General features: G+C 42.3%; 1 long non-coding RNA gene across 1 annotated transcript; it reads left to right on the plus strand.

The window, feature by feature from the left end:
* Positions 1–92: 92 nt before the first annotated feature.
* On the plus strand, positions 93–25,999 carry LOC116745881. The gene is made up of 3 exons (XR_004347577.1): positions 93–999; positions 22,137–22,211; positions 25,913–25,999. It is a non-coding gene; the product is annotated as an uncharacterized LOC116745881 (long non-coding RNA).

A 25,999-nucleotide genomic window follows, 5' to 3' on the forward strand; every position in this document is an offset into this window, starting at 1 on the left:
TCTCCGGGTGCGCGCGGGCGTTGTCCTGGGGACGCGAAAGGGGAGCCGGAAGAGCGCCGGGGCGGAGGAGGAAGGGGAGGCAGCAGGCGCAGCCCAGCCCCAAACGCTGGGTTGGAGCTTACCGACTGTTCGTTTTAATTGTCTTATTTTCCCGGCCGGGAGGCCAGCCTGGTATTTGTAAGTTGAAGAGCCTTTGAAAAGGCACACAGAATTGTATAATACATATTATCTCGCACCGTAAAGATTGCATGGAATTTAAACTGACTGAACTGTAAAGAACAAAAAAGACGTTTCAGGTTTTAACTCGGTTTGGCCACCTCCCCGGCCCTCATGTGCCGGGGAACTGGAGGTTGCAGTGATGAAAACAGTGAGAAGACAATGAACATCGCTATGCACCCACACGCCCGGCCGCGAACGTTCTGACGAGAGCCAGCCGGTTTTTGGAAGGGCCGAGGTGACCCGAATTTAGGAACAGGGAGACCCGGGCATGATGGCGTCCCGCCCCACCATGAGACCTCCCGGGGCTGTCTTTGTCCTGGCTGCTTCCTGCAGCTGGGCCTGCCTCGGGGCTGCAGCGAGGCTGGCGGTCAGCAGTGGCCCTGCCACTGGCCAAAGCAGACCTCACTGTGTCTGCTGAGAAGCAGCCCTTCCTGCGCCCAAGGTCTAGGCCTCCGGGAGGCAGCTAACCATTCACACAGCAGAGCTGATAAACGTGTCAGTGTCTGCCAGAAGCCAAGTTGGTTCCCGTATACAGATGACATATTTGCATTTTAATTGGCTCTTCTGTGGACTCTAAACCTAGTTCCAAAGGAGGACAACTAAGGCTGGGAATTTCAAATATGCAACAGATGCTGATGGGAGAGGAGTTGCATAGCCAAACTCTTTTTTTTTTTTCCAAACTCTTTTGAGACATCTCAAGTGACAGCACCTAGGCATGGCTACTTCATCTTTTTCTTTGCATAAGGATAATTCTTCCAATGGTGAGATGTTTAATACCAGGTACAAGAAATCATCCCCCCTCCTTTTTTTAAAAAAATCATTTTGTTACATTCAGTCAACATATTTATTGATGGCTTACTCTGTGCCAGATACTGGGGCTAGTTGTTGAATATTTATAGTAGAACAAAAGAAAAATTTTAATGCAGTCTTGTAGCTCAGATACCAATATTTCTATCAGTCCCTGCTAATTCTTCTAACGAACTGCTAGTACCTCTGTTTACATGTACCGTACCAAACAAATTCATGGAAAATACCAGTTCTTGAGTGTCTGTGAATTGTTTTGGTGACTTTTTCGTACAATTGTTTAATTCCACTCTAGTTTATTACTGCTAGTCAACAGACTTCCAGACCATTTCCTCAACTGGCAAAGTATGACAATGGAATGAAAAATAATTGTATGACTTGCATACTCATTAGTGATAATATGTACTATTTATTGGGTCCATGCTACATGTCAGGCACTGTGCCATATAAGTGCTTTTGTGGATTAACCCATTTAATACCCACAGCAGTATGAGCAGTGTATTAATCATTTATATTTTACCATCAGTTAGTAACTTGACGATAGTTACAGAGCTCCGAAGTGATAAAGTGCTAGATTTGAACCCAAACTTGTCTACTGCCCTTCCCTACTTCCATGCTACCTTGTCTCTCATAAATGAACCCTACCATGAGAAGTAAATACGTACGTGGCATTTCATATTTATATTTGCTATGTTAATGTCAAATCCGAATGGCTCTCTTATCGCCTGCATATCCCATAAAGCTGAGATTCTCCTGAGTTTTATTCTTGTTCCACAGCTGTTTTTCTTCTTCCACACTCTCCCTGCATTATGACAACCTCTCTTTGGGATTTAATCACCAGCTCTGTGTGAAGACTCTCAAGTCCAGACCTGCCTTCTTTCTTGGGCTTCAGATTTACATATTCAGATACTTACAATAAAGCCTGATATGTCACAACTGAGAACAATCTTCTCTCCCAAAGCTGCTCCATCTGTTGTATTCCCTACCCTAGTGAGCATGTCCATCCAGTCACCCAAGCCAGAAGCTGGAGTGTTTTTAGACTCAGGCCACTCTCCCCCAACCCCATGTGGCATGAATCAGTCCCTGAGCCCTGCCAGTATTTTCTCTTAAACGTTCTGGAGTCTGTCTTCTCTGTTCCAAAACAGCTGCCACTGTCTTAATTCAAGAGCTTGTCATGTCATCTCTCTTAACACTCCTTTATAACCCCACACCCTAAGAAACCGCCATCAATACCTTGGTGCATTTCCTCCTAGGCTTTTAAAATTTTACTAGCTGTGTGTCCTTGGGCAAATTTGTTAACCTCCCTATGCCTCAATCTTTTCATCTGTAAAATGGAGATGGTAATATTACCTACTTCACAGTTTTGAGAATTAAGTGAGTTAATATGAGAAAAACATTTAGAACAGGGTCTGGCAACAGAGTGTCAGATACTAAGAGTAAGATATAAGTGTTAGATACTATTTTTCTACATAATAATCCCAGCTACCTGCAAAAGTGAAAGATCAAAACCTCATAAAATATAAGGGATTGGCAAAGAGCCATAAAAATAACATCAAGTATATGTATAATCAAAATCATAAGTAAAAGTTCTGGAAAGCATTCACTTCCAAAACAAAGTTGATCCAACCACTAAAAACCCGTTTTCTTGAATCTCATTCTTGAGTTATTCAGAAAACATTGCTGCTGTGTGGTTATCTACTAAGGGTAATTTAGTCATGATTTTTTTATGTGGATATCATTTCTTTTAAAATTTTTGAACCAACATTTACTATCTTGAAATATAATTTTTAAAAAATTTACATCTTGTCTTATTCCATTTTCTCACCTCTCAGCAAAATGTTGTATTAACTGTTTGGCATTGGGAATTCCCTGGGGGTCCAGTGGTTAGGATTCCATGCTCTCACTGCTAAGGGTGTGGATTCAGTCCCTGGTCGGGGAACTAAGATGCAGCAAGCCACGCAGCTTGGCCAAAAAGAAACAAACAACAACAACAAAAACACAATTTGGCATTTTCATGTAGTTATATCTCTTAAGGATGTATTTTTCTACACTGTTTTCTTATACTGACAGAGAAGTACATAGCATTAGAGAGGGGAAGCAAAAATTATTACATTCTTTTGTTTAAGGACAATAAATATAACCATTTTATATGTAAATAATTAGAATTTTGGACTAGAATACAATATAAAATTTTGTGTCATGCTTTTTTTCTTTCTCACGATAAAATAATAGTTTCCTATGTAGATAAACTTTGCACCACATCATTGTAGGTAATTTTAACTTCATTTGGAGGTGAGTTTTTTTCCTTTCCTTCTTCAGAATACATAATATTTCATAGTGCAGAAAGGTGGGCTTCTCCTGTAATTAAACTCTCATTACTCATATGGACAGTGTAGGTATATTCCCCTTGATGTTATGAATGTATACAGTTCAAAATTGTGGCCTGTTTTGGGAGACTCCATATTCACCAAAAGTTAGAACAATGCAAGTGGGTTGTCTCTGAAGTTACAGACAAACCCCTAAATTAGCTTTAAATTGGGAAGGATTCTTGCAGGATCTTGTTTCTGAATATATATCCTGGTGAGAGTAGAAAGTAAGTGTTCCCTTCCTATAACTAAAGGGAAGCAATGTTTACTTAAAATAACAATCAAACATGACTTTAAAAAAAGAAACCCACTAATAATTGTACAACAGGAGTTTGAAGCCTACCACCACCAGAAAAACAAAACAAAACAAAACAAAAACAGAACAACAAACCAACATCCAAAATCCCAAATATTTTATTGTCCTCTAGTGTGGTTAAATCTCAAAGATGAAAAAGATCGCCATAGTCTTTTGACTCACTATTGACAGAGACCAAACAAAAAAAAGTTACGAACAGCCTCATTGTTTAAGCAATAGGAAAGTTGCTTGTGTGCCTGTTTGTTTTGCTTTTTGGACCTTTTTGCTATTCTTGCTACAGCTCCCCCAGGCTAAGCCTAGGAATTTGCCCAAAGTTATTCAGTGCTTGGGTCCTAGAGCAGGAGTTTCGGATCTTGGGATTTGTGGAGTTAAGTCTGGGATCCTGGATTGAAGAGTGTGGAATTTGCTCAGAATTTAGCTGGACAAGCATAATTTATACACACAAACATGTGCATTAATAAACTGTAGTAGATACCTTGATAGTTGTAGAACATACAGAAAAAATAATAGAGCCCAGAGGAAAATTCTGGAGGCAACTCCTTTTGTCTGTGGTAGTCTTGCTGGGGATGAAGTGTCTAGAAATGCCCCTACTTTTACCCTGCTGTCTTATTTTTCACTTTTCCTCCTGATTTCACATTTTTTGTGAGGTGTTTGACAGTGTGGTATGAGCAGAACGTTAGTATCAGGTTTTCAAAGATGTATAATTTGATCTTAGTTTACAACTATACCCAGAATGGCCGAAAGTGTGGAAAATGGTGTAGCCAGTCTAGATGTTTCTACATCTATGTCTGAGCCAGAACGCTCCTGGCAGCCTATAGGAAATTATCGTATTATATCTAAAAGGGTAAGCGGAGACCCTGTCTCCAGTGTTCTGTAGGATTCCCAGAGCTTGTTGCTGAGCTGACTCAGCTCCATCCCCTTCTCCTCTCCTTACCCACAAACTCAGGGCACCTACACGCAGGCTCAGTCCTTTAGCTCAGTCCTGGACCTTCAGGAGAAATCTGTATAAAATGGAATATTCCATGCAGTGATGGAGATTTTCCTCATATCAATCATTTTTCTCTTCCTCTGATAGAGCTTTGCATTTTCATTTTTCTGAATGTTCCTGCCTATGACCATCTGTAGAGATTATGAGGGAGAAGAAAATTATCTTTCACCGACTGCATGAAAGGCAAGGGTTTCTCTTACTTGTCCTCCCCTCTATTCTTTGTTTGGGAAATGCTTCTGTACTCTTCTCAACTTCAGTTGCCTGACTTTGGGGGCAACTTTTTAAGTCAGCTGTTTCTTTCTCCCTTCTGTTGGAGGGTGCCAGCATTGGCTGGAATTTGAGTCCTTCTCTGGGGACCCAGAGAGTCCTGCGGACAGCTCATAAGCTATCTCTACTGAGCTGCTGGCCCCAGCCAGTCTTGCCCTGGTGGAATGGATTTGAATGCAAGATCTTCCAACTGATACCTTTACTTGCTAACATATGGGTCATCGTTTCTTTTAGGCTGAGGAATTTCTGACTGATTTCCAACCCTCCTCCATATCGTTTCTTTTTAAGTTCTTTTTTAATCTTCCATATTGTTTTACTTTCTGAATTTGTTTTCTCCTTTCTATGAAATGAATTTTCTTGTTAAAATGAAAATGTTTCATTTTCTCTACTTGGTTTTAGGTTCCTTGAGGGCCATGACTTTTCTTTATCTTGGAGTCATTTTTAGGATTTTGCACATAATTGATATTCAATAGATGTTTGTTGAATGGAATTGAATTGACTCTTTCATCTAACTTCCCACTAGGGTATTTGAGGTAAATTGAGAAAGCAGGTGTTCCTATTACTGTCTTTACAAAAATCAAAAGAAATCAAATTCGAAAGTTTGCTAGTAGGAGAGTTCAAAGATTAAGGCAATTGTGATTGAAGCCAATAAAAAAAAAATTGTGTGATTTTGCTTATTATTTTTACCTGGAAAAATAAGTGTATTGAAGAAATAATCTCCGATGTATAGTTAGGAGTCTTCAAGACTAGCATTTAAACTAATTTCTCAGAGGCATAGAATCATTTTCAGATTCATAGCTGGAAGGGACCTTAGAGATCATACAGTGTAACCTTATTTTACAGGTGATGAAACTGATATTTGACTCTACAAATGAGTTTCTCATATTCATACAACTAGTTAGTAAAAGAATGAAGATGGGGCACAGTTCTGCTCATGAGGGGCCTGGCACTTTTCACATTGCACTGTAGTTCTTTTACCATACTGTGGTTATTTGTATACATGTCATCTCCCCTCAAAGTGTCATTAGTTAATAGAAGACAGAAGCCGTGTCTTTTTCATCTTGCTATTTATGGAAGATAAAAGGTATAATGCTTGGCAAATATGGCTGCCAAATGGTAGGTGCTCAATTAACTCCCTTTGAATTGATTAAATTCTTACCTGATGAAATGTGTTTCTTCTTGGCCTCATGTTCATGAGAAGCCACTTTTTATTTATTCATTAAATATTTATTGATTACCTACTATGTACCAAGTACAATGCTAGTATCAAAATGAGAGTTAAAATGAAGATCTCCTTTCAGCTCTGAGTCTATATTAAAATCGTACTGTGGGGTATTAAATATCTCAGTTAGAAAGGAAAGGCAGTGAATTCTCAGCTGATCTACTTCCTTTTTATAGACTTGTTTGCATTTCATAGAATTTTAGTGCTAAAGAGAACTTAAGGTTACCTAAGATCACATTTTCAGTAAATGACAAATTTGAGGACCAGAATGAGTGTCATCTCCCTCAAAATCCAGTATTCTTTCCATTACAAAGAAGTCCTTCCTTTCTTTTGCATTTTTGGAACAACATATGCATTAGTTAAACTTATGAGTGTTAATAAAATGGAGATCCATATTTCTTTTCGATTAGGTATCAAGTGCCTGAAGGGGGTTATGGAGAGAAAACAGGACAACTGATTCTTAACCAGAAAACAGAAAATGTCTTAATCATCTGCTTCAAATGATAGGATACTAGAGCCGGAAGTTTCCTTAGGGACCAACTGAGCAAGCCCTGTTAGTTCCAGATGAAGATGCTGAGGCTCAGCTTCACCAAAGTCACATGGTAGGTTTCTACCAGAGGCAGGGCTAGAATACAGGTCCCTGGACTCCTCATCCATGAGGCCAGTGTTTCCCAAACTTCAGTCATTTGAAAACTACCTTTTCAATTTGTCCAAATCCACATATCATTTATGTTAGTATTAATATTTTTATTTGAATCAAGTTTATTTGTTTTGTTTTGGTTTTTTTGCCCATGCCTTGCCACTTGTGGGATCTTAGTTTCCCAACCCAGGATTGAACCCGGGCCCTCAGTAGCGAGAGCGCAGAGTCCTAACCTCTGGACCGCCAGGGAATTCCCTATTTTTAAAATTAAAAATTTTCTAATATGTAATGTATTTTAAAACTTCCGGGCTTCCGTGGTGGTGCAGTGGTTAAGAAACCACCTGCCAATGCAGGGGACATGGGTTCGAGCCCTGGTGGAAGATCCCACATGCCGCAGAGCAACTAAGCCTGTGTGCTACAACTACTAAGCCTGTGCTCTAGAGCACACGAGCCACAACTACTGAACCTGTGCGCCTAGAGCCCGTGCTCCACAACAAGAGAAGCTACCGCAATAAGGAGCCTGCCCACTGCAACGAAGAGTAGCCCCTGCTTCCCACAACTAGAGAAAGCCCACATGCAGCAACGAAGACCCAACACAGCCCAAAATAAATAAATTTATTTTTTAAAAAACTTCCATTTACTCTTAAGAAAAAAGGTTGCCATTATCATAAATGGGAAACCAGTGTTATTTGCTATAACTAGAAGACAAACATAAAAATTAAAACTTTGGAAATATTTCTAAATTCTCCTTAATTCCTCCTCTTGCTGAAGGCATGGCTCCCAAGGTTTACTCTCTTTTTAAAGAGAGAAACAAGTATTAGAGACTCCAAATGAGAATTACTTCTTGATGTAATTAAAGACAATTGAAAGGGAGTCACTTTCTCTCTACATATTTTTTGTCATTTTATGCGGCAGCCAAAAAATGTTTTGTATACCACCAGCAATTCAAACTCCACAATTTGGGAAACATTACCCTGACCTATAATAGCATGTATTGAAAATGCATTTTGACCCTGTACTCTCATCCTTGGGTAACACTGTATTTTATAAACATTAATTGGTTCTTATCTAACCCGTGTCTTAAAGGCATAGATTGTATTTCTTCATCCCACAGAGGAATGAACTGAGTTCCAGAGAGGGTTGGAGAATTACCCCAGCACAGTGATAAGTTTGAGCCAGGGGCAAACAAGCCAGGTTTAAATTCCTGATAAAGATTTGGCCACCTTCCTTCCCTTGATGTGACCTGGGAATCTAAGAGTTGTGCAATCCTTGTGGCTTGCTCCACCTGTCAAGCAAAGGGCTGAGGAGGCTGGGGCAAAGACTGACTTTTAACTCAGTTTGGCCCTTGCCAGGTTAGCTCATTTAATCCTGCAGCAAATGTATCCCATTTCACAAAAGGAGAAACATTTCCAAAGAGGCTAAGTAGCTTTCCTCAATTCTCACACTCCTAAGAGGCAGAGCCAGACTGTGAACTCCCCTTCCAACTTCTTAAGCTCATGTGCTTCACTGACACCATGAAATTATACATTTGGAGACCTGGGTTCTAGTTTGATTTTGCCACCGTTCAAAAAATCAAAGGATCCTGAGCCATTACTATCTCTGCCTGCTTTGCCCAGTCATGGGTTTCCTTAGTTTTCTCATCGCCTCACAAAGGGACACAAGTGGATTCGCGTTGTAGGCCCCTCGTTCCGTCTCTCTTCCCTGCATAAGTACCATTCGGCCCTTATTTTATTTGGCATCGTACTGTGACATGATTAGAGCAATGGCAAAGTTCGAGAAATTGGTTTAAAAAATTGAAGTTCCCAAATTAGACATGCTGAGAGAATTTATAAATCGACTTGGCTAGCTCCTAAATCTTACCAGGAAGGCCTTTGGTGAGGGGGTGGGGAGGTGAGCAGAGGCTGAGGGGGACCTGCTTGGAGGGAGACCATTAACGGGGAGATTGAAAGGGCCTAAAGTGAGGGGAGGGGGAGGAATCTTAATAAGCAGGAATTCAGAGGGACTTGGGATGAGGAGCAAAGCGAGGTGGGGATAGAGAGAGGGATGGTGGGGAGTGGGGGGACAGGAGATGATGTGGGAGGAGAGACAGAGACAGTTTTCTCCTTTCTTCAGCTCCTTAGCCTGACTGCTCTGCCTGCAGCAGCCCCTGTATATATCTTAGGGTCTTTTCCCATTCCTTGAGCTGGCAGTGCCCTCAGCCAAGTAGAAGATATAGACCTATTGCTCCTTTTTGCTCCCTTTGGGCAGCAGGTCCTCCAGCAGCCTGATGCCTTGGAGAATATCATCTTTTCACATTTCAGCAGGTCATTCATAAACACTTCCTCCTTCAACTTCCATGGACGTCCCACCCTACAGTTCTCACACTGCCTCAGCCATGGTGCTGCCATCTCCATGGTCCATTGTATCATATATTTTAATGCATAAGTTTTGTAAAGTATCTGGGGAACACCTTCAAATGGGGAAATAAGTGTTCTGTCTTCCAATTTTATTTATTGAAATATAGCCAAACGTTAATGGACCCATATCACATGAGGAGCTAGCAAGTGACATATCCTTCTTCTAAATGGCTTGTCTGATAACATCACTAATTTTGGATAATTCATTTACCATTTCACCCCCAACACAGCCCATTACACACACACACACACACACACACACAAATTCTAATCATTTTCTTTGTCAATAAATGTAAGGATTGTGGGTAGTAAATGATGTTTCAGAAGTTGGGACCCCCTCTGATATCAATGCTTTAAAATATTTTTAAATTAGTCATTATCACTGGAGAGATTCCAATTTTATTGATAGGCAATTTGAAAGCACAAAGAAATTATTTTCAGAGTCGCAGAGCAGGGAATAGTGAAAGTCCTTGAGTCAATGAATAAGCCAACAGACAAAATCTCTCATTGTTTGCCAAGCTCTTGATTTCTTCTCTTGGAAAAAGTGATTTCAAACCAAGAGTGATTTCAAACAAACATCTCTCAAAGAGAATAAAAACTTGAGAAGGAATTTAGAGTGTAGGTAGTCTCATAAAAGAGCTTGTCTTCAGGCCCAGACAATTCCCATCTCAGGAAAGAATCTGCAAATGTGACCATGACGCCAGGGTAGAAACTCTTTGATGAGAAGTCAGGAAGAACAGACATTAACCGAATTTGTAACTGGTGGAGGATTTTTACCAGAGGGGTTGATCACAGAATGAAACTGACCTAGAGAAAGGTCTCTAGGAGGGATCCCTTGAACAGTCATCAATCAGAAGGAACCACAGTCTGGAAAGTACATCATTTGGATCTAGAGTGGTGCCAGAGTTCAGTGGAAAAAGTCCAGAACTTGAAGTCTGGAATTTGGGTCTCTCTTGCTGACAATTCACATGACTTAGGGTATGCAGCCTGCTGTTCCACTCTTAGAAATGCCTGCTGAGTAAAAGAGAAAGTATGTGTGAAATGCTTTATGTCTCTAGAAGGAAAAACTATGTATAAAGGCAGGATAGTAATGTAATACTTTTCATTCAGCTCTCAGGCTTCATTGGACTCATTAGAAATTTATGTAGCTGGAATTACCAAATGATTTAAGGAATAAGCTCTGAACGATGGAGAAGCAGGCAGTTCTAAAATGGATACAAGTGAATGAGTTAGATAAAACCTAACTATCTTATTGCTTTGAAATAGGACTAGTGAAGCTGCTGAATATACAATTTGTTTTTCTTCTGCCAGAGTAGAACCATTTTCCATGAACTTTTCTTTATGTCTTTCTTGTTGTTTTCCTCCCAACCTTATCTTTTTTCTCTTTAAAAAAAACCTCTCATGCATTTACTCCTTTGGGGGAGGGCATTGTTAAGGGGTTAACTACCCCTTAACTTTTTTCACCAATGCCTTGACTTAAATTAGTCCTGATATTCCCAAATTATGTTTCTATATGTGAACTTGGGTGGAAAATAATAAATGCTAAGGGAAAGGTCAAATTGAGAATGTGGAAGAATTGGCAAGTTGAAATCCAAGGGCTTGAGTCATGAAAAGGAAATAAATGAGGCTAAAACATAATTAAGCCGTGAGAGGAATTAAAGTTTTTTCTTAAGTGAAAATTATTGTTTATGGCTGTCACTATACCAGTCCCAGAACTCAAGGCTCCTCAAGTCCATGAAACATGGCTCTGAAAGGAGCTGCTTCAATGTATTATCTTGTTTCAATAACTTCTTAAATTTTCATTCATTTAGCTCACAAGATACAGATAAGAGAAGGCAGAGAGCTGTGGAGGAGAGACACTTGTTGCCAAGATTTTCTTTTTGTAGCAAATGAGTCTAAAAGAAGGAAGAGCTCATCCTCTTATCCCTTGAAATCTTACTATTTCATATTCCTCCCCAAACTTGACCTTCCTTTCAACTTGTATGGGAACCTCTCCAGAACTAAATTCTACTGTCCAATTCAAACGATAACCTTTCCTATTTCCTTTCTTCTTCGTCTTCTTTTTTTTTTTTTTTTTTTAATAATTTATTTGGCTGTGCCGGGTCTTAGTTGTGGCACGCAGGATCTTTGTTGCCATGTGTGGGATCTTTAGTTGCGGCATGTGAACTCTTAGTTGTGGCACGCAGGATCTATTTCCCTAACCAGGGATTGAACCCAGTCTCCCTGCGTTGGGAGCACAGAGGCTTAACCACTGGACCACCAGGGAAGTCCACTATTTCCTTTCTGTTTGCCTGCCCTATTACAAATAGGTGGCACAGAACTTGGCTTTTTATTAAAAATTTCTTGTAACAATGCTTATTTTTATCAAAATATTCCATTCAGCTAGTTTAGGGAGTCAAATGATGCTTTAAAAGTCTTCTACCAAAAGCAGCATCTCCGGATGCCCTTATCATCACTTCCTGCCACCCAGAGGCAACTGGTCAACTGGTTAAATTGTTCTCTTCTGATGTCTACCTCCATATTCTAAGAACAATGTGTATATTATCTCTTTTTATTTTGTCCCAGAGCAATTTTTATAAGTTAGGCAATTGTGAAAAGCTGAAAGATGTGAACAAGCTGTTTATTTGATCAAGTTTATTGTTCTTCAAATTCAGGCATTGAGTTTAATTCGTCTTCAAAGTACAAAACGTACATAACCAACCTGCAGTGCGCTATTCTGAATGATAAAGTGTTTGGAAGTGCAAACCCAAGGAAGATAATGCATTTACCCAACTATCATAGAGCCAATGAAATACAGTCAGCGGGGATCCAGCTGAAGCCTCGGAACCCACAGGAGCAGAAGGAGCAGAATGCACTAGGAGGTGTGTGTGTGTGGTGTGTGTGTGTGTGTGTGTGTGGTGTGTGTGTGTGGTGTGTGTGTGTGGTGTGCGTGTGTGGTGTGTGTGTGCGGTGTGGTGTGTGTGGTGTGTGTGTGGTGTGTGTGTGTGGTGTGTGTGTGCGGTGTGTGTATGTGTGTGTGGTGTGTGTGTGGTTGTGTGCGTGTGTGGTGTGTGTGTGTGGTGTGTGTGTGTGGTGTGTGTGTATGTGTGTGGTGTGTGTGTTTGTGTGGTGTGTGTGATGTGTGTGTGTGGTGTATGTGTGTGTGGTGTGTGTGGTGTGGTGTGTGTATGTGTGTGGTGTGTGTGTGTTTGTGTGGTGTGTGTGGTGTGTGTGTGTGGTGTGTGTGGTGTGTGTGTGTGGTGTGCGTGCGGTGTGGGGTGTGTGGTGTGTGTGTGTGGTGTGTGTGTGGGGTGTGTATGGTGTGTGTGTGTGCTGTGGCGTGTGTGTGGCGTGTGTGGTGTGTGTGTGTGGTGTGTGTGGTGTGTGTGTGGTGTGTGTATGTGTGTGTGGTGTGTGTGGTGTGTGTGTGTGTTGTGTGTGTGTGTGTGGTGTGTGTGCGGTGTGTGCTGTGTGTGTGGTGTGTGTATGTGTGTGGTGTGTGTGGTGTGCGTGTGTGTGTGGTGTGTGTGTGTGCGGTATGTGGTGTGTGTGTGTGGTGTGTGGTGTGTGTGTGGTATGTGGTGTGTGTGTGGTGTGTGTGTGTGCGGTATGTGGTGTGTGTGTGTGGTGTGTGGTGTGTGTGTGGTGTGTGGTGTGTGTGTGGTATGTGGTGTGTGTGTGGTGTGTGTATGTGTGTGGTGTGTGTGTGTGGTGTGTGTATGTGTGTGGTGTGTGTGGTGTGTGTGTGGTGTGTGGTTGTGTGCGTGTGGTGTGTGTGTGGTGTGGTGTGTGTATGTGTGGTGTGTGGTGTGTTTGGTGTGTGTGGTGTGTGGGTGGGTGGTGTGTGGGTGGTGTGTGTGTGGTGTGTGTGTGTGGTGTGTGTGTGGTATGTGATGTGTGTGTGGTGTGTGTGTGGTGTGTGTGTGTGCGGTATGTGGTGTGTGTGTGTGGTGTGTGTGTGGTATGTGGTGTGTGTGTGGTGTGTGTATGTGTGTGGTGTGTGTGTGTGGTGTGTGTGTGGTGTGTGGTTGTGTGCGTGTGGTGTGTGTGTGGTGTGTGTGTGTGGTGTGGTGTGTGTATGTGTGGTGTGTGTGTGTGTTTGTGTGGTGTGTGTGGTGTGTGGGTGGTGTGTGTGTGGGTGGTGTGTGTGGGTGGTGTGTGGGTGGTGTGTGTGTGGTGTGTGTGTGTGGTGTGTGTGTGTGGTATGTGATGTGTGTGTGTGGTGTGTGTGTGGTGTGCTGTGTGTGGTGTGTGTGTGTGTATCATGTAAATCATATCTAATCTTACGCAATTGTGGGGCCTCTTTAAGCAGTCTCTGTAAAGCTGTTGTGATCACACCTAATCCTGGAGCTTGAAGACTTCAGCAAAGACAGCCTGGAAGGGAAGATAGATATAAAGTAGGGAAAAGCAAGTACAACCTGGAACCTACAAGCATGAGCTAAAACCCCAGGAGGACAGACTGAAACCACGTCACTTCTCACTGCCTCTAACCTTGATGGTATAGATAACCTGTGGGAGAAACTGTCCGCTTCATTATATATCTAACCCAGGAGCTGAAAAAGCTGGAGAATGATTAAGGGGAAGGTGGAGCAGTTGTAGGTCCAGCCACTGTCCCATGCCGTCAAGATAAGCCAGCAGATAAGCAATAATGTTAGCTACAAAGTGGTTGCTTCTTGGGACTTCCCTTGTGGTACAGTGGTTAGGAATCCACCTGCCAATGCAGGGGACACAGGTTCGAGCCCTGGTCTGGGAAGATCCCACATGCTGTGGAGCAACTAAGCCCATGTGCCACAACTACTGAAGCCCGTGCTCCGCAATAAGAGAAGCCACTACAATGAGAAGTCTGCGCACCGCAACGAAGAGTTGCCCCCGCTCACCACAACTAGAGAAAGCCCGCATGCAGCAACGAAGACCCAACACAGCCAAAAATAAATAAATACATAAATAAAATTTATAAAGAAAAAAAGTGGTTGCTTCTTTGCTTCCAAACCCCAGATCTGTGTAAAAATGTCTCTTGTAGTTCACCCTAGCCAGAAACATACAGGGAGGGAATTTTGAGTAATTATTATTATCATAATAAATAAATAGTTCAGGATTCAAGTATGCATCCTGCCCCCTTACCAAGAGAACAATGGAAAAGTCATCTAACAATCCTGGGACCATGTGTACTTTGGGAAAAATGACTTGCAAGAGGAAAAAAGGAATAGTGGTATTTCATTCCTGGAAATTACCTAGAAGTCCATCATCAGGGATATTTGCCCTGCTCCTTTTCTACTGCCCAAATTAAGATAACTGCTGGATAAACTGAGGTTTCTAAAATTGTATTCCCTAAATTTTTAATAAAAGATAGCAGAGCTAGGCTTTTACTTCAGAGCCTTTTCATTTTCAATCACCACCTTACTTAAAAGAAAACAAACAAAAGGCCTCCAAATGAATCATCTCTGTAGTAATCTGATTTATTTTCTTACCTCTTGGCATTTAGGTGAATTGTGGTTTTACTTTTTTTTAAAGTAGGTAGGCTTAAGTTTCTCTGTTATCACAGTGGAATTTAAGAATTGCTGTTTACACTGTTTAACAAGCAAGAACAATGCATACTGTTCAGTAGAGGGTAGGTGAAGCTGGATACGTATTAAATTTTGAGTATTAAGAAAAGTGCTACGGTGGAGCCAAGAAGTTAATGTTTTTAGATGAACAAACTGTTTCCATTTAGTATAACTCTCTCTCTCTCTCTCTCTCTCTCTCTCTCTCTCTTTTTTTTTTTTTCCCCCAGGGAAAGTCTTATAAAAGGAAGGACTATACCTAAATTTTAAATTTTAATTATAAATTAAGTTTAGGTCTCCCTTTTTTCTCCTAAGCTATTCATAGTGAAGTTCATCATTCTTTCCACTGTACGACATGGAATATAAGCAACAGAACAGAAGAAGCCCCCCCAAACAAAAACCATTGTATGTTTCTCCCAGCTTTCTCCATGTCAACAAAAGCTAGGAAACAAAAGATAGTCATAAAAATCTCCACTACAGGAAAACTCGTCCAAAATAAATTATGTCTTTTTTAATTAGTTTATTTATGTTTTATTTATTTATTATTTTTGGCTGTGTTGGGTCTTCGTTGCTGTGCACAGGCTTTTTCTAGTTGCGGCGAGCAGGGGCTGCTCTTCTTTGCGGTGCGTGGGCTTCTCATTGCAGTGGCTTCTCTTGTTGCGGAGCACGGGCTCTAGGTGGCGGGCTTTCAGTAGTTGTGGCTCGCAGGCTTCAATAGTTGTGACTCGCGGGCTCTGGAGTGCAGGCTCAGTAGTTGTGGCGCAAGGGCTTAGTTGTTCCGCAGCATATGGGATCTTCCCGGACCAGGGCTCGAACCTGTGTCCCCTGCATTGGCAGGCGGATTCTTAACCACTGAGCCACCAGGGAAGCCCCATAAATTATGTCTTTATAAAAATGAACTTAGTAACTAAGTTGATCATATCAAACACAAAAAGCAAGCAAAATTGTAAACCATATAAAGGAAATCAATCTAACATAAAATGGCATTCAACCAGTCCAATATTTTGTATAAAAATTGGATAACTTGAAGAATTACAGTGATTGTGTCACAAAGGTAGAGGTAAGATGTTTAAATTACAGGAAGTTTTAAAAATAATTTTTAAGTGTTTCTGCTTCGGACAAATAGGAGTTATCAAACCCCTTTCACAGACTTCTTTTCTCTGGATCCTAAGGTATGCCCCATTTTTCTTGCCTTCCTGGTTTTTGTGGAGTTCTGGCAGAGCTCAGCCTCATGGCTCAGTTTCTCAGTGAGCTCATCTTACTGTGTTATGGGTATTGCCTCAGTCATTCTGCAGACTTCACATCTCTGAGAGTGTTTCTACTTTTTACAATGAATACCATAGGGCATTCGTCTTTGGTTGGGGGGGGCAGTGGGGTCGTGGTGGTGGAGATTTCCTCCACCATTTCTTTACTATATGGGTTTTCTATATTCAGCAAGATTGTCATAAGAACCAATGTCTTCATTTATCCACGTACTGTACACGTTATGGAGTATGAGGCCCATTACCTGCAAAGATTTCTATAGACCCATAGATTTAATGAGCTCACCTTCCAAAGGCACTGTATGTGCCCCTATTTGTTAAAAGTGGTTGAAAATTAGAAGTGTTTCTGTGATTGTTTTTTTATTTCGCAATGCCTCAAAGAGTGCATATGAGTTTTTAAAAGCCAATTTTTAAAAATAAATTTATTTTATTTATTTATTTTTGGCTGTGTTGGGTCTTCACTGCTGCACGTGGGCTTTTCTCTAGTTGCGGCGAGCGGGAGCTACTCTTCGTTGCAGTGCGCGGGCTTCTCACTGCAGTGGCTTCTCTTGTTGCAGATCATGGGCTCTAGGTGCGTGGGCTTCAGTAGTTGTGGCACACGGCCTCAGTAGTTGTGGCTCGCGGGCTTAGTTGCTCCACGGCAAGTGGGATCTTCCCAGAGCAGGGATCAAACCCGAGTCCCCTGCATTGGCAGGTGGATTCTCAACCACTGCGCCACCAGAGAAGTCCAACTATTTCTATTCTTGGGGACAAATTCAATGTATGCCATCATTAAAACTTAAAAAAAGAAATGAGGACAAGGTAAGTACAGATGAAGCAGCACCCAGAAAATCTTCTAAGAATAATTAGAGACAACTTCACTGAGACCCAATAAGACTCAATACGCTCAACATCCATTGTTGAACTTGGAAGGATGAGCCCAAGAGAAATCTAAGTTATTAGAGCCAATCTCCTTCTTGTCATCTTTTAGGATCCACTCAGCAGAATGGGACTTGCATCTAGAAATAAGCACAGTCACCAGTACAGAACAAAGACCAGGAGTAGGAGTGGATGGGTGGGGAGGAGCACTGAACCTTCTCTACATGAGCACAAATAGAGAAGGGTCAGTCTGGAGGGCAGTCATCAAATTATCAGGGTCGGGCTTCCCTGGTGGCACAGTGGTTGAGAGTCCACCTGCCAAAGCAGGGGACACGGGTTCGTGACCCTGGTCCAGGAGGATCCCACATGCCACGGAGTGGCTGGACCCGTGAGCCATGACCGCTGAGCCTGCGTGTCCGGAGCCTGTGCTCCGCAACGGGAGAGGCCACAGCAGTGAGAGGCCCGCGTACTGCAAAAAATAATAGTAATAAAATATTATCAGGATCTCCCAGGAGACAGGTAATGCAAAACAATAGACCCCCTGGCTGGGACATAACAGGATGTCCATGAAAGCAGGCAACAAACCAGTTAGACACTAAGGGGTCCCCAGACAGCAAGAACGCCACAAAGGCCCGAGATTCAGGAGTAGGGGTGGTGGTGCTTGTATTCCCGAGAGAGTAAACACATGAAAGCAAAGGACACAGTTCTTTGAAACAAAACAGAATCAATACCAGTTCTGTTCTCTTCTGCCTGAGGTTATGACTAGTCCTGGGAGCAGAGGCAGAGCTGAGGTGAAGATCAGCTGGTTAGTTGTGGGAGTCCTCCGAAGCCTGTTTAAGGGGAGGAACTAAGCTTATTTGGTCAGAAATGAACACGCTGACTCTCAAAGTTGAGTGTGTCTCAGAATAGCCTAATTGGGTTGTTAAAAGTCACCCTTTGAACTCCACTCCCAAAGACTGTGGGTCAATATATTGGGGTGCAGTTCAGGAATCTGCATTTTTATAACCACCCCAAGTGATTCTGCTGGCCCACATTCTGAGAATGATGGAAGTACAATCCTTTCCACTTGACCACAGGCTCAAGGATCACAAGGACAGCTGAGTTAAGGTTTTAGCCCACAAATAGAACAGTTAGAATTTGAGAGGACTTAAGAGGACCTTCAACATAACCGAGCTTAGTGAATAATTCGTCAGAAATGATCCTATTTCAGAAGTTTTGCTTTTAAACAACTGCAGCAGAGCTGTAACTGCCACATCAGAGGTTTGAAATGTAGCTAGGAACATTTTGCATCATTAAAAAATGTCAAGCATTTGAGAAGTTTCCCGGCCTGATTTTAAAAGCTGCACGTTTGAAAATAAAGATACTTTTTCCCCTTAAAGTAAAAATAGCCCTTGTTGATTGTAGAAACTTTAAAATTTAGATAAGCAAAAATAATATTTTTAAAGACCCATAATCCCACCACCCGGAGATAACCACAATTAACCCCTTTGTATGTATCTTTCCAGCCTTTGCCTAGACAAGTACACTCATATATGGGCTTGTTTTTCCTCCCCTTTGTTTTGATAAATGGGATAGTATTGTACTTTCCTGGGTAGTGGTGGTGGTTTTTAAAGTTTTTGTTTTAGAACCAGGCTCTGAGTTTACTCTCTAGCCCTTCTAGACCCTGTGGCCTTCCATCTCTACTTCCCTCCGTATCTTGGCTTCTTTCCTCTCTGTCTGTTGATCGGTTGTTACTTTGTGACCAAAACTGGGTGTTCTACAAATTACCGATAGATGGGGCAACATGCAGAAATCTCACAGGCATTGTGCCAAATGATAGAACCCAGGCGCAGAGGAATACGTGCTGTGTGATCCCTTTTGTACAGAGGAGTTGGGAAAGGCCCAACTCATCTGTAGCGGCAGAAAATAGATGAGTGTTTGCCTAGGTATGGTTTGAAGGAGTTGATTACAAAGGGGCATGAGGGAACTTTGAGGGATAATTTAAATATTCTATATCTTGATTACGGTGGTAATTTCATGGGCGTGTACATTTGTCACAACTCTTTGAATTTAAGTTGGGTGTGTTTTACTGTACGTAAATTATGCCTCAACAAAGTTGATTGACCCTACACTAATTTATTATTCAAAATTCTAAGAGAGGGATTCTTACTGGCTCAGTTTGTGTCAGATATCCACTGTGAGTCCTATCAGCCAAGCGTGGAGGGCCACTGTAAGAGACAGAGATTGGGGTAGATTCCCAGCTCACAACAAGCTTCCCTTCTCCAAAAATAGCCCTGAGACTCAGGAGTGGACCCCAGTGGTCATGCCTGGGCTGTGGGACTCAGTCCACCTGTCACAGCTGGCTGATGCAGGGTGGGCACATGACACAAGTCAGGCTAGTCCTCCCGCAGGAGTTTTCAAATGGGAACTTAGGAGAGAGAACCAGCATCTGGCTGGTGGGGACCTCTTCGGATGTGAGGCCCAGGTGCTGCCAGTAAGCAGGTCTGCTATCTTAGAAAAGAGTCAACATGCAGAGAAGTGCAAGACAGAGCAAAGTACTTGTAGAAAGGATTTCTCTGCAGTCAAGTGGGTGTGGAATAGGAATAATTTCAAACAACAAAACTCTAAACGCACAGAGTCAACCACCCATTAGCTTTCCTCTTCCGGGACTAGAGAAAATTCCAGGGATGAGGCCTGATCTGAGTAGTTTATCAGAACTGCCAGAAGCAGGTATAAGAGGTATAAGCAGGTATAAAAGGGGAACCTCCACAGCCAGAGGAGCAAATGTAGGCATGTGATCTAAGCAACCAGTGGGAGATCAGACATAGGAGGGAGTTAAATTGTGCTTTCCATGCCTATTTACTGAGCACCGGCTGTGTCCCCAAAACTGTTCTGGGTGCTGGCAATATAGCAGCGGATGAGCCAGATGAGGGCTCTGCTATCACGAAGCTTTCATTGTACTGGAGGGAGTAAGGCAATAAACAAACAAGAAACAGACACATGGAAATTCTAGATAGTGACACATTCAATGAAAACATAAACACAAGGAGATAATAGAAAGTGGCTTCAGCAGAGAGCTAACCATCTTAGACAGAGGGGTCAAGAAAGGCTTAGCAATGGAGGTAGCATTTGAGTTGACAGAAGAAGGAGCCCCAAGTTTCCACAAATGCTCTGAGGAGCTCAAAGGTGTTTGAGAAAGTCCACAGGGGTGGAGTGAAACCAGCGAGGAGAGCAGAAGTAGGTGATGTCTGATGGGGAGGGGCCAGACTACACGGGTGAGGGGTTTGGTTTATGCTAAGGATGACGGGAAGACATTGGAATATTAAGAGAACGTTTCCATTTGTAAAAGTTCCTGCTGGCTATTCTGCTGAACATGGAATGTAGGAGAGCAAAAATGGCAGTGGGGAGAACAGATAAGAGATCACAATAGTAAGTCCTGTCGGACACAAGTAGACAAGTAAAGATTTGGGATATGGATGACATCAGGAGTTGAAAACAGCAACAACAAAAAACAGGTGTTGGGCAAGAGTTTAAAGGTGTAGACCAGTGGTCCCCAACCTTTTTGGCACCAGGGAGCAGTTTCGTGGAAGACAATTTTTCTATGGTCGGAGGGCGAGGGGGGATGGTTCAGGCGGTAATGCGAGCGATGGGGAGTGACGGGGAGCGGCAGAGGAAGCTCCGCTTGCTTACCTACCGCTCACCTCCCGCTGTGCGACCCAGTTCCTAACAGGCCACGGACCGGTACTGGTCCGAGGCCTGGGGGCTTGGGACCCCTGGTGTAGACTATGAACAAAGCAAGGTCATGTGACACGTAAGAGCCAACTTAAAACAGAATGTAGCTCGCCCAGCAGGCTTGGGGTGTCTGAGTCATACTGCTGCCCTCAGTGCCCAGAGGCCCACGTGAGGCTCTGCTGCTAAAGTGGGGGAACCCCTCCACCATTTTTTGTCACATTTCAATGTCACCCAGACATCAGAACAATGAGGTTTGTGCCCTGATGTTTCAGATTTCTTAGGGACAACAGCTCTTTCAGCATCTTTGGAAGCCCCGCTCTCCCTAGTGCTCAGAGGGCAGTGTTGACTCCCCTCCCAAGACCCCCTCTGCTGGCATGGGCGAAGGTCATGCTCCTTCTTCAACAACTCTGTACAAATGGAGCCCCAAGAACAGACTCCTTCGGAGCCCCTACTTGCACTGTCCCACCCCCGTGGCCACGTATGTCTAAATAGCCCAGTGGTGGACACAGTTAGGTTCGAACCCATGTCCCGGGCACTGGCAGGTGGATTCTTAACCACTGCGCCACCAAGGAAGTCCCTTATTTTACTTCTAAAATACTTAATGTTAGCTATTAGAATTAAAAGGCAATACAATTATATTTAATAAATATCAAAATTTTAAATGGAAATTACTTACATCAAGCTAAAATGTATATTGGGTTTTGAAAATTTAGTTAAATCTTGTTAACTATTTTTATATTTTAAATGAAGGGGGTCAATAGGTAAAATGAAAAATAATCTATGCATTTACCAAACAGATGGAACTTTTCCAAGTTCAAAATACCAATATGGTGCAAAGCCATCTCCAGGTCGATGTTCTGACTGCAGTGCATCCCATCTAAAAGGTGCCTGCTACTTCTTCCTCTCCTTAGATTATTTTGCTTATTAGAGTCTGGTGTTCCCAGGGGATATAAGTGCTGGTGGGAACAAAAGCAAACAAGATGCCTTTGCAAACATTCCCTGTTCTTTTGACCTTCGAGGGACCTGCTAGGAAATGGAAAGCCTTGCTCGGCTTCCTGAGAAAACTGTAGCAAAAGGAATTTTCAACTGGTTATTATTTTTGGGAACTGTTCAGATTTCTCTAAACCCATTTTTTTCCCCCTAACAGAACAGGAGTAAAGAAATCCAAAGATTATCTTGAAAATAGAGGCAATGCTATCCTGTCTCCCTGTGTGCTATAGCAGTTAGGTTTTGATAGTATATTTATTTGAGTAGGCCCTTTCTCCAGACATGGTCAAAACTCAAAATGTTATGAATATCTGATTTAAACTTAAAGAGCTTTTCTATGAATTAGAGAAAGAAAGAAAGAAATTATTAGTACTTTTGGATAAGATGGTGACTTTGAAGGCTAACATCTAATTCCATACCACCTTGCAACCCCAGTTCCTGAAAGAAAGGAATAAAACACGAGTAAGAGAGCATCAGTACCAGAGCTAGAAAAGGATATCATTGAAGAATTTCTACTGGATTACAGCAGATAGTCTGCATTGAAGGAAAAACACCTTGACCTTGACTCTTTTTCCCTTCAGGAAGCAGAGTCCTGCAATAATTGGAGATCCTGGATCCCACTGACTCTCCTAATTAGAAGGAACAGAAAATGAAAGGTAAAAATTGGCCCTAAGTCATCACTCCACTTGCAATCTCTTTTACCTTTAAAAAAACAGTTGTGTGTGAGGCCCAAGGTTACAAGTGACTACCTCATAAAGAAGGTGGAGGGAGTGCCTTCCTGAGCTGGTGGCCACAGCAATAGGCTAGATTCTACCTGGGGCCTGGGGTGCCCAGGCTTGTCACACACCCATCAGAGAAAGCTGGCAGAGGTGCATCATCAAACACCTAGAATCAAAATCTCTGCCCATCAGTTTATAGCCCTGGAGCCCTTCCTTCTACCCTTAGGCTGAGAATCAAAGAGGCTTTCAAATTAAGAGGAGCCTCAAAGCTGCATCTGGGAGGGGTGGGGAGGTGGGGGGAGAGAGTGATGGGATCCCAAGAGAATCACTTTACTCATTTCAGGGTCTTATAGGACATTTAGATAAATCTCTCCATTTTCAAAGCTCAAAAGGTAGAAAAAAACCAACATGGGAACCATGAAAACCTCTTGTATCGTAAAGGGAAGGGAACATAGCACTCATGAGGAAAACCACGCTGTTGAGTAAGGTGAAGTGTAGCGTGCTGAGGAGGACGGAATATTCCCTTATGCGCTGAATACATAATTTCTCACAGGGACTGAAATGTCTTTGTTCAAGAACATATCTCGCAGAGCATGTCTGGCTTTGAAGAGGAAGCCTTCTAGGCATAGCCAAGATGACTGGTGAACAAGAAGATGGAGAGATAAGAAAAGGAACCTGCATTGGGAGGGGTTGGAGCAGATCAGAAGGGGCATGATGTGGGGAGAGTCTGAGGAGAAGGGCTAGAAGTTCAACAAGTTGAGGGGAAAGTAGGCCCTGAGCAGAGAAGAGAAATCTGGAGTAAAGTTTAGAAGACAACCCCAGTTATGTCCCGATGTTGCAATCTGGAGTATCCTGACCCAGTAAGAAATGGGCATCTCTCTTAGCAAAAGAAAGCTCTAAACTTGTCTCCCCAGAACTGTGTAGTCCAAGATGGTAGCCGCTAACCACACATGGCTATTTACATTTAAATTAAGTAAAATTTAATAAAATTAAAAATTCAATGCCTCAGTCACACCAGCCACATTTCAAGGACTCAATAGTCAGACATGGCTAGTGGCTTCCATATCGATGGCTTAGATATGAAACATTTCCATCATCACAGAAAATTCTGCTGGGATAGCCGTGGTCTAGAAAATCCCTTATGCTCTCCCACCTAATAGAAATTAAAACAAAGGAAGCTAATTCTTTGGGTAACTATGATAGCCAGTGCAGAGATTATAAACATTCCTCTTCCTGGCGGGACACAGGGAAATTCCTTTGCCTTAAACTTTCTGTACTTAGTTGACTTTGGATGTTTAGGGGTTTTTCTTAGAACTTGTTTTAGGAAGGAAGACTAGAATTTTTTTTTTTAATCTTCTATTTGACTAAGTCAGAGAGAATTCTTTGCCAAAATTCTTTGCTACTTCCTTTTCTTTCTTTCTTTTTTTGGACGTGCTGCGTTGTGAGGCATGCAGGATCTTAGTTCCCCTGACCAGGGGTTGTACGCGCACCCGCTGCGGTGGAAGCGCGGAGTCTTGACCACTGGACTGCCAGGGAAGTCCCCAATACTTCCAATTTTTAATCCAGTCTATTGTCTATTTGGAAATCCCAGGAGTTGATTTGATGGAGTTGTTTTCTGGGTCAGCAGGGGTCACAGTATTTTCTCAGGCCTCCTGCCTACTAGTTACTTCACTAGGATGCCAAGAAGCTTGTTTCTTGTTTATTAGATACTTTATTTAACCTATCAGCTTGACAAAGATCAATAGCACACGTTATATGTTGATGTTGGAATTAAGTACAAATTGTTACAACCATTATAGAGAATGATATGGTAATCTCTATCAAAATTACCAACGCACCTGCCCTTTGACTCAGCAATTCCCCTTCATGAATTTATCCTACAGATATATTCATGAAGCATAAAATGATATATGCCACAGGTTATTCATTGTCATACTGTTTAGAAGCCTGGGAACAACCTAAATGTCTAAAAATAGAGGACTGCTTAAGTAGGTTATACTATCCATATAACAGAATAGGATGAAAAAGCTCTTTATGTAGTAGTTGGGAACAATTTCCAAGATATATTGTTCGGTGAAAAATAACCTGCCATCATTTGCGTTCTTTAAAACAAAGGGGTTGGAGTAGGGGAAGGATATGTGTAATTTCTATATGTGTATAGACTGTCTCTGGAAGATGAGGGAAATGAGGGGCTGCTGGGCAAGGGGATGGTGGGAAGGAAACTTTAATGTCCAAATAGACTAAATGTCCTATGGGACCTTTTGAGTGTTGTACTATGTGGACCAATCGCCTGTTAAAAATACACATTTTTAAAAAGAGAAAATTGAGTTTTCCAAAGGGCTCCTTCGCCTTAAATCTTTCTTTCACAGTTTTTGTTAACCGATGAATATGAATTTAGAATTAGAAAAATAGCTTGTGTGTCTGGTAACATGGCAGGCTAGCTAACTACTGACTCTCCCACTGAGCAGTCAGTTACCACAATGAAATAGCAACAGTACCATCTGGAAGGTATCTGAAAGTGTCCAGAAAGCTAGAAATCCTCAGGCTAGGAGCAGAGAAGAGCAATGAAGGCAGCTTTGACCCTGAGGGCTTTGCCAGATCTGGTGAACTTGACTGACTCCATGACCTAGCGAGGCTCTGGGGCCTGCAGAATGTGAGGATTTTAGTAACAGAGCCCCTCACAAATAGGGGGTTCCAAATGTCCACACCCTCATGGTAAAGATGAATTAAAAATGCCACCCTGCTCCCAGCAGTCTACACGGAAAATAGCCTGTCTTAAATCTTGGCACTGAGGACAGTGGGGAACTCCTTCCCTAAGCCCATCCCCAAGAAATCTGAGACCCAAGCTGGTTCTCACCCAGGGATGCAGCCTGAACTTTAAAACCCCAAACTGAGGATGTACAGGGGTCTTTGGCAGACAGTGTTCTCCAGTGCCCGACAGAAACAAGCACAGATTCTTTCTGAAAAAATCCACTTTTAGGTTTGGGCTCAAAGAATTTCTCTAGATAAATTAGAAGAAAATTGAGAAAAATCAATAAACACATAAGGAAACAAGGCATCACAAATGGTAGCCTACAGGACACAAATGCAGAATCAGACTTGTAAAAACACCTGATATTGACATTATCAGAGCTGGGACGTTCAAACTGGGACACTTAGAAGTCTGAGTAACGAGCAAGGGCTGTTGAAAATGAACAAAACAGAACTTGTAGAAGTAAAATAGATTTACTTTATGCAGATAAAATCTCCAATGGAAGAGTTTGTCCTCCTCAAAAAACCTATAAAGCATGTGCAATGCCCACCAGAGACCTGTGTGTGGCAAGCATTGTTAATTGCTTACCCAACAGACCTCAGCTTTAATTGGGTATAAGGTGGTGGTAGCTTCAAGGGAGGTTGGCCTCCTCTCAAGCCCCAGGGGCTGAATCCTGATTGGTCAGACTCTAAGCAAATCACAGTTGTCTGCTCCCTTTGCCTGTCATTGATAGGCAAGGGTATGTGAAGTCATTATAGGCATTAAGATGTGAGAGAAAGTCTGCTGGGGACCTTTGGGAAAGTCCTAAAAAAGAGGACTTTGCTCCTAAAGAGAGGTGAATGGCGAGAATTAGACGTTTTCTAATGCTAGGCATTGATACCTGCAGTGTGAAGCACAGAGCTGCAGCAGCCATCTTAGGACCATGAGGGGAGCTGACCTATGATATTGAAGGGGACAGGCCACTACACTGAAG

The sequence above is a fragment of the Phocoena sinus genome, chromosome 20 (assembly GCF_008692025.1).
Source record: "Phocoena sinus isolate mPhoSin1 chromosome 20, mPhoSin1.pri, whole genome shotgun sequence".
Classification (NCBI taxonomy): Eukaryota; Metazoa; Chordata; class Mammalia; order Artiodactyla; family Phocoenidae; genus Phocoena; species Phocoena sinus.